Below are 14,997 nucleotides of genomic sequence, written 5' to 3' on the forward strand. Positions count from 1 at the left end.
AAAGAAATCTATGATGTCGTCCATGTGAAGAAGTGAGCATAGGTATAGTCATCTAGTATGGAGTTCAACTCTTCACCCCTGATTAGTTGATATTTATAACTGGTAGTTTATTCTTGGTATAGATGTGGGACCCCAACATCTATAACAGCAATAACTATGACTATGAAGAGAATGCTGTGTGATGCACACTGAATAAAAGCAATATACAGTGGACCCTCGACCAACGATATTAATCCATTCCAGAGAGCTTATCTTTAGGCAAATTTATTGTTAGTCAAATTAATTTTCCCCATACGAAATAATGGAAATCCAATTACTGTAATCCGTTCCAGACAACCAAAAGTATTAAAAATTTTTTTTTCATATGTACATTTCCCTACAAAGAAAACAATGAGACATACACAATAACTACATAAATGAATGTTAAAATGACACTTACCTTTATTGAGGAGCACTGATGAGTGATGACACACTGTTTTCTTGAACACTCTGGGATTTTCAGAGTGATACATGAGTAAAAGCTTCACTTTGCAATCCCCACTAACATTTCAACAAAACATGAGAGTTAGCCTGTCTTTCATAGGCTTGTGTCCTGGGAGTGCCTTTTCCTCCTGATTAATGTAGGTCTGTTTGGCATATTCTTCCAGAACAGGCCTGTTTCGTCACAACTGAACATTTACTGAGGTTGGAATTTTTCAGCTTCACCATGCCTTATCACACTGTGTATGCCACTACGATTCTTAAATCTCTCAAACCAACCTTTGCTGGCCTTAAAGTCACCAATATGAGCACTAGTTCCAGGCATTTTTTCCTGTTCGACTGGGTGTTAGTTGACTGGCGTGGGTCGCATCCTGGGGGGACAAGATTAAGGACCCCAATGGAAATAAGTTAGACAGTCCTCGATGATGCACTGACTTTCCTGGGTTATCCTGGGTGGCTAACCCTCTGAGGTTAATTGTTTCTCGTTAAGCCACACCAAAAACACTCTCTCCACATCTTCGAGTAGTACAGCTGATGGTGGTGGAGCAACAGCTGATGGTGCAGCAGCAGCAACAGCTGACTGTGGTGCAGCAGCACCTGACTGATAGTATTTCTCACCCTTTTTACCACAGGGTTGGCACTAGAAGCTCTCTTTGGGCCCATGGTGGCTTATTTAGCAGTTACAAGCACTAAAAACAATGGAATAATACAAAATTTATCGAATATATGCATGGAACCGTCCACCCTGGCTTGTAAACAATGACAGCAGGGCAGCTGAGGCGCTCAGGCTGGACGGACAGGTTCGGGACGAATCATGTTGGTCGAGTTTTTATGCTCAAATGCTTCGTTGGATGAAATTATTGTTAAATGATGCCTTTGCTGGCCGAGGGTCCACTGTAATCAGTTCATGGCAAAGTTGCCAGTAGGACCAAGAAAAGACTGTGGACCCATATGAGTCCAAGATTGCAGAGCAGATGTGCAGACCAGCTGGCATTGCTTTTACCTCAAACCTATCAGCACTGCCTGCTGCAGTGTAAATGATCTTGCCTGAGGAAAGAGGCAAATGTAGTCTTTGTTGACAAAAAGATGATCAGAGCAGTAATAAGCAACTATGGGCCAGTGTCACTCCAGTCAGATACTGGCATTCTTTGACTAACTTTCTTGTTTAACCTCCACTGTGGTATTAACCCTTTCAGGGTTTCGGCCATACTAGTACGGCTTACGCACTTGGGTTTTTGACGAACTAGTACGCCTAAATTCTAGCGTCCTCAAAGTTAGTGAAAGAAAGCTGGTAGGCCTACATATGAAAGAATTTGTCTATGTGGTCAGTGTGCCAGTATAAAAGAAATCCTGCAGCACACAGTGCGTAATGAGAAACAAAAACTTTGACAATGTTTTTGGATTAAAACAGTGACTTTGCACTATATTATTGTAAGGTATTTGTTGTTGTATTCTAGTTTTCCTAGTCTCATTTTATAGAATGGAAGACATATTACAGAAATTGAGATGATTTTGACTGATTTTACAAAGAAAAGTACCTTGAAATTGAGTTCAAATTAGCAGAAATGTTCGATTTTTACCAAAGTTCAAAAGCAAACAAATCATACTATGTGTCCAATACACGTCAACTGGTGAGTCTAATATTCTTTCACAAGTGCGCTGATATTATTTATACCATTTCTACACTAATGCGGTAGTCTGTATAACAGTAAATCTTCTATTTTTTTGTGAGAATAAAAATTCAAAGTGGAAAGCAAAAGAATGTAAGAGGGGTGTGGGGATGTGTCTAATGAACAGAGGAAATATTATTTTAGTGCCAGGAATGTCTTTCTTGTTTATTCTGGACCTTATTCAGAAATTGGCATCTTTTGAAATTTGTGTGAAATTGGCTAAATTACTAAATTCTGACCACTATATTGGATAGTTGAAATTGGTAAATGGGTGGTTTCTTGTACTCATTCGATAGAAAAAAATAGAGTTCTAGCAAAATAGTTATGATTTTTGTCAACAAGTACACTGGAATTGGCCAAAAATAGGGCTCAAAGTGGGCAAAATCGCCGTTGCATAAACATCATTGAGACTGCTAACTTCACGAGAGCATAATTCCATAAGTTTTCCATCAAATTTCATACTTTTGGTGTCATTATGATCGGGAAAAGATTCTCTATCTTTCCATAAGATAAAATAATTTTTTTTTTTTAAATTTGGGCGACCCTGAGAACAAGTCTCTGAGAGGGCCTGGCGACCCTGAAAGGGTTAATCACTAGTTGCAATGTGGATACCAGCAGAGTTCTGGCTAATGCACATGGGTTAATATTTTAATGCAGAAAATGACTATATATATTCTGTAACACTTAACTTTTTTATGATAATTTGCAGTACTGTTGACTATAAAGATATGTTTAGCTTGTATTTTCATGGGACTTGATGTATTTCAAGTTGAAGTGTTTAGACAACATATATAGAATATCCACAATAAAAATGAAGTTCTTTTTTTTAAATAATTTGCAGTATGTATACTCATTAAGGTGGTGTTTAAAATAACATTTTAATACCAAAAACCGCCAGAACCTCCTGTATAGAGTCAAAAAACTTAAGCGGGAGAATAATGACACAATACACCAATGCTTCACACGGGATGGGAAAATTCTAGTTAGGAAAACAAATGTAGGTCAACTGTACACAATCACGAACGATTATGATCTATCACGATTTCTCAGGGATACTAATCTTACAGAGAATAACTAAACAATGTCCAACCTAAAAGCCTATGTAGTGTAGTGTATGTTTTGCTCCATTTTTGTTCAAATTTCACAGTACAATCTCTTAGTAATTAAATAATCAACTACCTCATTTTGTGATTTTACTAGTAAGCATAAGTCACCATATGTAATTTTCTTATTTACTATTGTTTGCTTAAATATTAGCTGAATTGATACTTTCTGTGTCCATATTACTACATCATATTTTTTTAAATACTATTAATTGATATTACTTACTAAAATTAATAATTAATTACCATTTTTACTATCAGAACAATTTACTCTTAACATTTTTGACATCATTTAATTACCATTACTTGTCTAATTACCATAACCTGTTTTAATACCACATTTACTATCTTGGAGTACTCTTAATTACCTTGTACTGCCAAATAACCTCTAGTATAACTACCAGTGCAATACTGAATGAAATAAACATTACTTTTTCACTTTTTTTGTAATCATTATTACTTACTAAAATTTTATTAAACACCATATTTACTACCAGTCAATTTTACTTTTGTACATTAATCATTATCTTATACTTTTCATAACATTTTATTGCCAAATTTTCAAGTTTGTATATTCAACTCCAACCTTTATATTATCCTTTGTACCTGTGTACCTGTGTACATGTGTACCTGTGTACCTGTCTACCATCTTACTATCATATTATAACCAAGACATTGCCATTGTTATTTTTTACTTATTATTCTTTTGGTACTTTAATTTGTGAATTTTATTTTGTCAATTTAAATCTAGTTATACTCTTGATCTTGTTAACAACCTATATCAGACCCTAGTGCAATTGCAAGTACCATTTTAATTTGTATTTTTATATTATAAGTTTAAATTATAAGTTTATATTATAGGTCCTACACTAAGATTATTTTCTTATTTTAGTGACTATATTGTGTGCGCAATTAGTGTATATTTCAATTCTATCATTGTTCAGGCCCTTAACTATCTTTAGCTAACTAGTACCAACTACCTCATATTATTTTTTTTTACTTATTATAGTACAATACATTGCTCAACTTATTATATATAACAAATCAGATCTTACTCCCAAATCAATATTATATCATAGTGACTATCTGTCATTTTAACTTTGTTTACCATTACTTAATTTAGTCCCTTATATTTTTTCTCTTTTATTTTAGCTTTATATAACAACCTTAGTTCATATATTCACAATTGTTAAAATAATCAAGGTGCTATTCTCAGGTGCTAAAGTGTAATAAGCTCATTATTGTGCCATTATATTCATTTATTTGATTACCACTTCTTTGTTCACCACAAATTATTTTAGTCCCTTTTATATTGCCTCATTTATTTTAGCTTTAAAGAGCTATCTTAGCTCATATTCTTTTTACATTTGTTAAAATAATTCAGGTGCTATTTTATAGCTTTAGAATATTTACTTTGTTTTATACTTAATTCTAACTATAGATTCACTATAAATCTTATGATTACAAGCATTGATCCTGATACCAACCTCTTATTTAATGACTTAAATGAATCAAACAGTAACTGTAATTACTACACAGCAGAACAATCAAAGGCACTTCTCAGAGCCAACAACAACATAACTGTCTTTAACTACAATATCAGATCTTTAAGCAAACATTACGATGACCTCATAGCATTACTAAATTCCCTGCATGCCAGTATGTCCATCATTACTCTCACCGAAACCTGGCTAAAGCCTGATACTACAGATGTCTATGCCATTCCTGGTTACACAGCCATACAGAACTGTAGGCCAGATCAAAAAGGGGGTGGCACAGCTATATACTACTCAGACCAACTAGAATGTATCACTAATACTTGCACATGGGATGAACATGGGGAATATATAATAGCTAAATTCAAATCCATTGTAGCGCTCTTAAGTGGTGATATCCGAATTAATCCAGGACCTCAAACTATTGTGCAGAGGCAAAACAGACAGATAAATGACAGTGATAATGACGGTCTAGTAGCTAGGAATGATAACCTTAACTCCATAAGTAATGCATACATAGGTCAATGTGAGACAATACAGCCATTATTATCTCAAACACTACCAAACAGGTGCATACACTGTACTAAAGTACACATGAAAAACAGAAAAGGCACCTTATGTAAAATGTGTAAGGGGTGGGTGCATGATGGATGTATGTACAATTATAGCAACGGTGCCAGAATTCATTTTGTGTGTAACAAATGCACTTTGGCACAGTTACCCTTTAGCAATGATGACATTGATTTACCTAATTTTAATACAAATGACCCATTGCCATATATTGATGATTATAATTGTTTTATGAAAACAGGCCTTCACTTTATTCATGTCAACGCAAGATCACTTCTTCCTAAATTGGCAGAGATTAGGATTCTAGCTAACAAAATTAGGGCGGCAGTTATAACCATCTCTAAATCCTGGTTGGATGATACGGTGACTGACGATGAGGTCAAAATAGAAGGTTACAATATAAAACGCTTAGATAGGAACAGAAAGGGTGGTGGAGTATGTGCCTACATTAGAAATGACTTAGCTTACAACCCAAGACCTGATTTAAATAACAATAAACTGGAGATTCTATGGTTTGAAGCACTGCTTCCCAAGACCAAACCCATCTTAGTAGGAACTAGTTACCGCCCTCCTACCCAGGACCAGTTCTTAGAAGTCTTTTCCAGAGTATTGTCCGGACTTGAAAACAATTGCGAGACAATAATACTGGGCGACTTCAATATCTGTTTTCAGCAGCAAAATAATGGGCTGTGCAAAAGGTATAAGCAAATTCTATGTTTAAATAGTTACATTCAACTAATTAATACACCAACCCGGATCACACAGTTCTCAGCCGCCCTAATTGACCACATACTTTGTAACCGCGCTGAGAACATTAGTCAGTCAGGCGTCATTACCACAGGTCTTAGTGATCATTTCATCATTTACTGCACCAGGAAAATCACTAGGGATAGGACAGGTCTACACAGGACAATAAAAATGAGGTCAACTAGAAACTACAGTAAAGAAACACTGGAAATAGGCTACACAATTGTGACTGGACAGAGATAACAAGTTGCACGGACGTAAATGATGCCTGGGAAAAATTCAAAACAATGTTCAGTACCATCCTTGATAATATTGCACCAGTTAAAGAGGTTAGGATTAAATGAAGAACTGAACCCTGGATGACTACTGAGATATTAGATAATATGAAATTCAGAGACCAACTGCTAAAAAGATTTAAAGCAAACAGACAGGATACTGCAGCACTTAATGAATTCCAAAGGGTGAGGAACAGAGTACAGAGACTTATAAAAGGAGCAAAGGCAAAGCACTACTGCTCAAAAATTGAAGAGTATAAGCATAACCCCAGAAAGCTCTGGCAACAACTAAAACAGTTGGGGTATAGCCAGAAGCCAGTAGATAGGTCTAACATAGTACTCACTATCGATAATGAGGTATGCCACGAAACATCTAAGGTGGCAAATTGCTTTAATTCCTACTACACATCTGTTGCATCAACACTAGTAAGTAAACTACCAGCTGCATCAAATACCTTTAACACAGACTCTGATAAGTTTCAAACATACTATATCAATAAAGGGGTAACCCCAAACAGTTGTCAACTAGTAAGTGTATCTCATGACTTTATTCAAAAAGAACTAAGCAGGTTAAACCCAACTAAGAGCACAGGCCCTGATAACATCCCGTCTAAGTTCCTAAAAGTTGGTGCTTCTGAACTGTCAATCCCTACTGCTCACATAATAAATCTATCAATCACCACTAATACCATACCGGAGGGGTTCAAGGAGGCCAGAGTTACTCCTATCTTCAAGAAAAATAGTAGGTCTGATGTCAGCAACTACAGGCCCGTTAGTATACTCAGTATAATATCCAAAATTCTAGAGAGGGCGGTGTACTCTCAAGTAGTTAAGTACCTCAATGACAACAATCGGGCTTTAGAAGATCTTACTCAACCGACACCTCCCTAATTAATCTGATGGATTACCTGAGAACTGAAATGTCAAAGGGGAACCTCATAGGTATGGTAACCTTAGACCTGCAAAAGACCTTTGATACTGTCAACCATAATATATTATGTAAGAAAGTTCAAGCTATCGGTATAGGTTCTGTAGACCGGTTTAAGTCCTACCTTAGCAACAGGAGACAAATTGTCAAAATCAACAAAACGGAATCAGAACCCCTGCCGATAGCGTGTGGAGTTCCCCAAGGTAGTATTCTGGGTCCCTTATTATTCTTATGTTATGTCAATGGCATGCCTATCAGTGTCAAGTGTAAACTCCTACTGTATGCAGATGACAGTGCCCTGTTAGTGTCAGGTAAAGACCCACAAGATATAGCTAATGTTTTAACACTGGAACTGGAGTCCTGCAGCAAATGGTTAGTAGACAACAAACTATCATTACACCTCGGGAAAACTGAAGCCATTCTCTTCGGCACAAAACATAAACTGAGAAGGGCAAATAATTTTAATGTCCAGTGTAATGGGGAGCCCATCACTTTGGTTTCATCAGAAAAATATCTGGGAATCCCCTTTGACCCATGCATGTCAGGAGAATTGATAGGGAACAGTGTAGTAAAGAAAGCGAATGCCAAACTGAAATTCCTGTATAGACAAGCACAGTGTCTACCTACTGAGGCTCGCAAGACCCTATGTCTAGCCCTTATACAATGCCATATGGATTACGCTTGCTCTTCATGGTACTCTGCCTTGACAAAAAAACTGAAAGATAGACTGCAAATCACCCAGAACAAAATCGTAAGATTCATCCTGGGGCTGGGACCAAGAGAACATGTAGGCCAGGATGAATTACAGCAGTTGGATATGCTGAATGTTGAAGACAGAGTAAAACAATTGAAGCTAAATCATGTTTATAAAATTGCTCACAAACAGTGTCCAGAATATCTTGCTGTCAATTTTGTCAAGGTTGGGAACCAAAGTAATCATAGTACTAGGGGGAGAGAGCACAACTTTGTAGTACTCACAGTCATTGGCCAGGCTTCAAACACCTTTTATTGTACAGCAATCAAGGAATGGAACAGACTACCTGCACATGTCAAAGCCAGTCATAGCATGAACCAGTTCAAGAAGAGTGTCAAAAGGTGTCTGATGAATGTAGCTACAGAAAGGGAGGGGAATGATTTTCTATTTTTTAGCTAACATACGTGTAAATTTTACCTTATTCCTAGTAATGACCCTCGTATTGTAGATAGTCTTAATGACCCTTGTGTAGTAGATAGTCTTTTTACTATGATAATAAGATGTTATCTTCATTATAGAATAATAGGAAAATATTATAACCTTCATATTATAATAATAAGGTAAAAGGACCCCAATGGAAATAAGTCACTCTGTCTGACTTTTTTTGGGTTATCCTAGGTTCTCTACACATATGCTGCTATGTATGATAATTCTATGTAACTGTATTTGTGTATACCTGAATAAACTTACTTACTTATTTACTAAGGGTCACCCCGATCCATAAAGGAGGAGACCACACAGACTTGAAAAACTATAGGCCAATATCCAACTTACACCCTCTCTCTAAAATCTTTGAAAAATTAATCCATAAGCGTGTCTATTCCTACCTCTTCTCCCACAACATACTCAACCCCTGTCAATTTGGGTTCAGGATTAATAAAAATACTAACGATGCTATTATACACATGCTAGAACACATATACACTGCAACAGAGAAAAAGGAAGTCCCACTGAGGATCTTCATTGACTTACATAAAGCTTTTGATACAGTTGACCATGACTTGCTCCACATAAAATTGTCGCACTATGGTATAAGAGGGCACTCCCTCAACTACCCAAAGTCATACCTCAGCAACAGAAGCCAATATGTGAACACAAATGGGGCAAACTCTTCCACACAGCCAATTACAGTTGGTGTCCCACAGGGAAGTGTCCTTGGCCCTCTTCTCTTTCTCATATACATAAATAACCTACCAAATGCATCACAACTACTCAAACCCACACTATTTGCAGATAACACTACATACGTGTTCTCTCACCCGAGCCCAGTCATGCTAGCCAATACTGTAAATACCGAATTACAGAAAATCTCAACATGGATGAGGACCAACAAACTTACTCTAAATATTGACAAAACCTACTTCATTCAGTTTGGTAACAGAGCTACAGATGTGTCTCTTAACATAATGATAAACGGATCACCTATCACAAAACTCACAGAGGGAAAATTCTTAGGAATCCACCTTGATAATAGACTCAAATTTCAAACACATATACAACAAATTTCCAAAAAAATTTCCAAGACCGTAGGCATACTATCGAAGATACGGTACTATGTTCCACAGTCAGCCCTCCTGGCCCTATATCACTCACTTATTTACCCCTATCTCACCTATGGAATTTGTGCATGGGGCTCAACAACAATAAACCATCTCAGACCATTAATTACCCAACAAAAGGCTGCAGTCAGAATGATAATAAATTCCCACTACAGGCAGCACACTCCACCAATATTCAAAACTCTAAACCTACTCACCATACAAAACATCCATACTTATTACTGCACCTATTACATACATAGAACACTTAACTCTGATATAAACCCTCCCCTCAAACATCTCCTTGCCAACCTCAACAGAACACATGACCATAACACAAGGCACAGATCACTCTTTGATGTTCCTCGTGTCCATCTCACGCTATGCAAAAACTCAATGCACATAAAAGGCCCTAAAATCTGGAATTCATTACCTGTGAATATAAAAGAAACACTGTCTGTTTATAAATTCAAGTCTCTTCTCAAAAATCACTTACTCGCCCACAACCAAATAAATACTGAATAATTTTATCTTATAAATTGTATCTCATATATGTATCTCATTATTGTTTCTCATAAATGTCAACCTGTGACCCAATCAAACTTTGTTACTATTTAACTTCATTACCTAACATAATACTCCATTCCACTGATTACACAGCAACACAGTAAATGACCATATAACCTGTCTTTGTAATACTCATTTGTACTAAATTGTTATCTGTTTTACAATAATGTTTTTACCACTGAATATATCATTGCTTAGTTAATCTTAAGTTAATTTTAAGCTGCCCATAATGTTCTGCATACAAGTGGCTTTGGCATGTTGCACTGTAATAACTGTATTACTTTGCACTTCACTGTATCATGTTCAAATAAATAAATAAATAAATAAATAAATAAATAAATAAATACATAAATAAATAAATAAATAAATAAATAAATAAATAAATAAATAAAACACTCAGATGTTTTCCCTATTTTTGCTGTGATATTTTAATATAGTTTAACATATGTGTAACTTACCCAGGATAACAAACGTCAGACAGTGACTTATTTCCACTGTGATCCTTCTAATATCTTAAACTTTTAAAGGCCAGGTGTAAGTTAGAGTAGAGCACTGTGCTCCAGCACTGGTACTTTACCTCTGTCATCGCTGATACATCAATAATATTGTATATTGAGGAGTCCAAGTTGTTGTTGCTGTGAGGACGTCCATTGTTGTTGTTGTTGTTGTTAAGGGCCACCACAGTGTACGCTGCACTCAACTCTCTCTCTCGGAGCAGTGGGGGGAAAAATGTCAAATTTTATAATTCATCAACATTTGTTCCGACGGAACAAATGTTGGTAGTTTTAACATTTGTTCTGTAGAAAAATCATGTAGTTAACGTACATAAGATCACTAATAGATTGCCACAAGAGTTAAAGCAAATTATACTACTACTACTACTACTACTACTACTAACCAGCAAAATGAAGCTCTCAGGACTATTCTTGGCTGTCCCAGATCTACAAAAGTTCTTAACATGAGGAAGGAGCTTGGTATTTCTAGTATCAGTGATAGGATTGTTGAAATTAACACTGTACTCGGTATTAGAATGTTGAGAAACGAACCAGACACTGTCACAGTGAATCTTACCAAGTGTCTAGAGGTAAATACACACAGATCTAAATGGATTGTGAAAACGTGCAATTGCATTAAGTTTTATAACCTGCATGAACTGTATCACTGTAGGCAACAAGAGCATTTCACCCCTCCATGGAAGATGTGTTCATTTAATATCACATACCTACAAGTTCCTCCCAAGAAGCTCATTGCTAGTAATCCCTTCCTTAAATCTCTTGTTAGAGCAACTGCTCAAGAAGAAATTTTTTGCCTAGCTGGTAGTAATAAGTTATCACAAGTTATATACACTGATGGATCTAAACAGGAGTCTTCTGGCAGGGCTGCATCTGCTCTTGTTGCCACCTCCCTAGTTAAGAACGATAATAAATTTGTTGAGTTAGGCATAAGAATTAACAACTGGGCGTCTACACTGCAAACTGAATTGTTTGCAATCCTAATGGCGCTAAAGCTAACCTATGACACTGAGCTTGACTCTATCATCATTACTGATTCTATGTCATCATTGAAGGCTCTTGGCTCATATAATGACTCCAACAACATGCTCATTGGGGAAGCCAGGTATAGATACTCAAAAATTAGGGACAAAGGAATTAATGTACAATTGCTATGGATCCCATCACACATTGGATTACTCCTTCATGATAAAGTTGATATGTTAGCCAAGAAGAGTATCCAGAAGAAGAACGTAGAATATAACTTTGGTATAACTGTGTCTAGCATTAGGAATAATATTAGGAGAGAAGTAAATAATGAAGATGATTGTTATAGGAATGCAGTTAAAAGCCTGAGTAGATCTATAACCCACTATGATAACATGAACGTAGATAAGTATGTTTATGGAGCAACTTGCAATGTGAACAGACTGACTGATGTTGTAGTGGCCAGGCTTAGGCTTGGTTACAAGTACTTCTGGCAGTTTGGGAGACACACAGATGATGATCAAACTAAATGTAAATTATGTGATCAGGCATATGGTCACTCTCTTGAACACTATGTGCTTTTAATTGTCCACTTATTGAGGAATACAGAGACAGACAGTATAATAACCTATGTGACATGTCAAGATATCTTATTAATGAAAATAAGATACCAGATATACTAAGCAAATTTCCTAAATTTGCTTGTAACAGATAAGTGAACTATAGATATGTAGATATAAATCCATATGTATTCCTGTTAACCCTTTGGGGCCTAGTTCCTAGGCCTTTTGTGTACCCACATGCTCTCGCGCTACCGTCCACAGGATGGATATGGGGTGCACAATAAACTAGCCACTTCGGTGGCAAAATCTAAATCTACTACTAACCATACCCCGGCCGGGATTGAACCCGCGGTCATAGAGTCTCAAAACTCCAGCCCGTCGTGTTAGCCACGGGCTAACTACTACTACTACTGCTACTACTACTACTACTACTACTACTATTACTACTGCTACTACTACTACTACTACTACTACTAATATAATATCTTTATTTTACTACAAGTACATGTACAGGGTATACAGTCCTAGCTGATTACAATGACATACTACTATATAGAAAGTTCCTTGTTATGCTCCGGAGGCATTTCGGGCAAATTAGGTCAGTGTCCCAGGATGCGACCCACACCAGTCGACTAACACCCAGGTACCCATTTTACTGATGGGAAACATTTTTCACATTTATTGTGGAGACAACACCTATGATGGACATAAGTGTTTTCCCGACACTTCACATTCTCGCCTTCCATGTCTTTCTTCACATCGCCTTCACTGTTTCACTACTTACTAATTTCCCATTACCTCTGCATGTTGTTGACTTTGCAGACCATACTGGCCTGCAAAATGTTACTGTTACGCTCTGTTAGCCGATCATGGGTTAATTAATGACAGTGGAATACTCGAGGCCTTAGGAGTAATCCAGGGAAGCTTCAGGTGTTACTCTGGCATTTTTTCTTGTTTGCTGTTTATAAGAACCAAAATGGCTTTCAGCAGTTTTTCGCCTCTTCTTTGGCTATATCTTATTACATTCATCGGATCCTTTAGCCGATGGGACTTTTAATGAAAGTGTACCTCTTGTGTGCCACGGTATACCACGTTCTCGGGGCTAACCAGCAGCATTCTGAAATCCATTGATAAGAAACACCAATATGAAAAGCAATATAGACAGGGCCTAATACACAAAGATATTCTTAAACACTATTCATCAGTTCTCACCAAAGTAATAAAGAAAGCCAAACAACTGTACTACTCCAGCAGATTCACTGATACAAGAGGAGATATAAAAAAGACCTGGAAAACACTTTCTCAGATTCTGGGGACCAACAAATTGAAAAAAAAAAAAAAATATTGTCCTGACTAAACCTAATGAAACACCACTGCATCCCACTGAAACAACTAACAAGATAAACGACTTCTTCTCAACCATAGGATCTATTCTTGCCAATAAAATCCCACGTACCAACGCCCATGCCGGGGACTATCTAGATGGAAATTTCCCAAATTCCTTCTATCTTGTACCATCTGAGCCCACCGAAGTCACTGAGATTATAAAGTCACTTAAAAATAACTCAGGGAACCTGTCTCATGTCCCACCATTATTGTACAAGCGAGCGGCCCATGTCCTTTCGCATGCTATTTCATTACTTTTCAACAAGTCACTAGAAACTAGCACCTTCCCGAAACTACTCAAGACAGCAAGAGTTACACCAATACATAAAGGTGGTGACCCTACAGATGTAAACAACTATAGGCCAATATCAAACTTACCATTGATATCAAAAATCTTCGAGAAACTCGTGCACAGGAGACTATTCATTTATAATGGCACAAAACATACTCAACCCCTGCCAATTTGGATTCAGAAAAAATAAAAGCACTAATGATGCAATTGTAAAAATGCTAGATCTGCTTTACACAGCATTGGAAAATAAGGAATGTCCACTAGGAATTTTTATTGACATAAGAAAAGCTTTTGACACAGTAGACCACGGCATCCTACTCCACAAACTTGACCATTATGTTATAAGAGGCCATGCGCTAGCATATTTCAAATCCTACCTTACTAATAGGTATCAGTATATCACCACTGGTGGCTAAAGCTCCCGCTTCACACACGGAGGGCCCGGGTTCGATTCCCGGCGGGTGGAAATTCCGACACGTTTCCTTACACCTGTTGTCCTGTTCACCTAGCAGCAAATAGGTACCTGGGTGTTAGTCGACTGGTGTGGGTCGCATCCTGGGGGACAAGATTAAGGACCCCAATGGAAATAAGTTAGACAGTCCTCGATGACGCACTGACTTTCTTGGGTTATCCTGGGTGGCTAACCCTCCGGGGTTGAAAATCCGAACGAAATCTCTCTCTTAATACGGCCACTTGATACTGGAGTTCCGCAGGGAAGTGTCCTTGGACCCCTGCTCTTCCACATTTACATCAATGATTTTCCAAACGTATCCCAACACCTGAAACCCATTCTCTTTGCTGACGACACGACTTATGTCATCTCTCACCCTAATCTTGCCACCCTCAACACCGTTGTTAATGAGGAGCTGCTCAAAATATCAACTTGGATTACAGCCAATAAACTTACACTTAACACTGACAAAATCTATTATATTATGTTTGGTAGCAGAACAGGTGCTGCACAACTAAACATTAAGATCGACAACACTCTAATTGTCAGACATAATGAGGGCAAATTCCTAGGCCTATACCTTGACAACAACCTGAATTTCAGCACCCATATCCAACACATATCAAAAAAAGTATCCAAAACAGTTGGGATCCACTCCAAGATACGATATTATGTGCCGCAAAATGCCCTTCTCACACT

General features: G+C 37.2%; 1 non-coding gene across 2 annotated transcripts in view; it reads right to left on the minus strand.

Moving 5' to 3' along the window:
• The window catches only part of LOC128700926 (uncharacterized), a 32,165-nt gene extending 21,320 nt beyond the window's left edge, over window positions 1-10,845 (minus strand). For both annotated transcript variants that reach the window (XR_011391195.1, XR_011391196.1), the window contains exon 1: window positions 10,706-10,845. This is a non-coding gene — a transcript (uncharacterized protein). The remainder of the gene's footprint in view (window positions 1-10,705) is intronic.
• Window positions 10,846-14,997: the final 4,152 nt, after the last annotated feature.

The sequence above is a fragment of the Cherax quadricarinatus genome, unplaced genomic scaffold (assembly GCF_038502225.1).
Source record: "Cherax quadricarinatus isolate ZL_2023a unplaced genomic scaffold, ASM3850222v1 Contig499, whole genome shotgun sequence".
Taxonomy (NCBI): Eukaryota; Metazoa; Arthropoda; class Malacostraca; order Decapoda; family Parastacidae; genus Cherax; species Cherax quadricarinatus.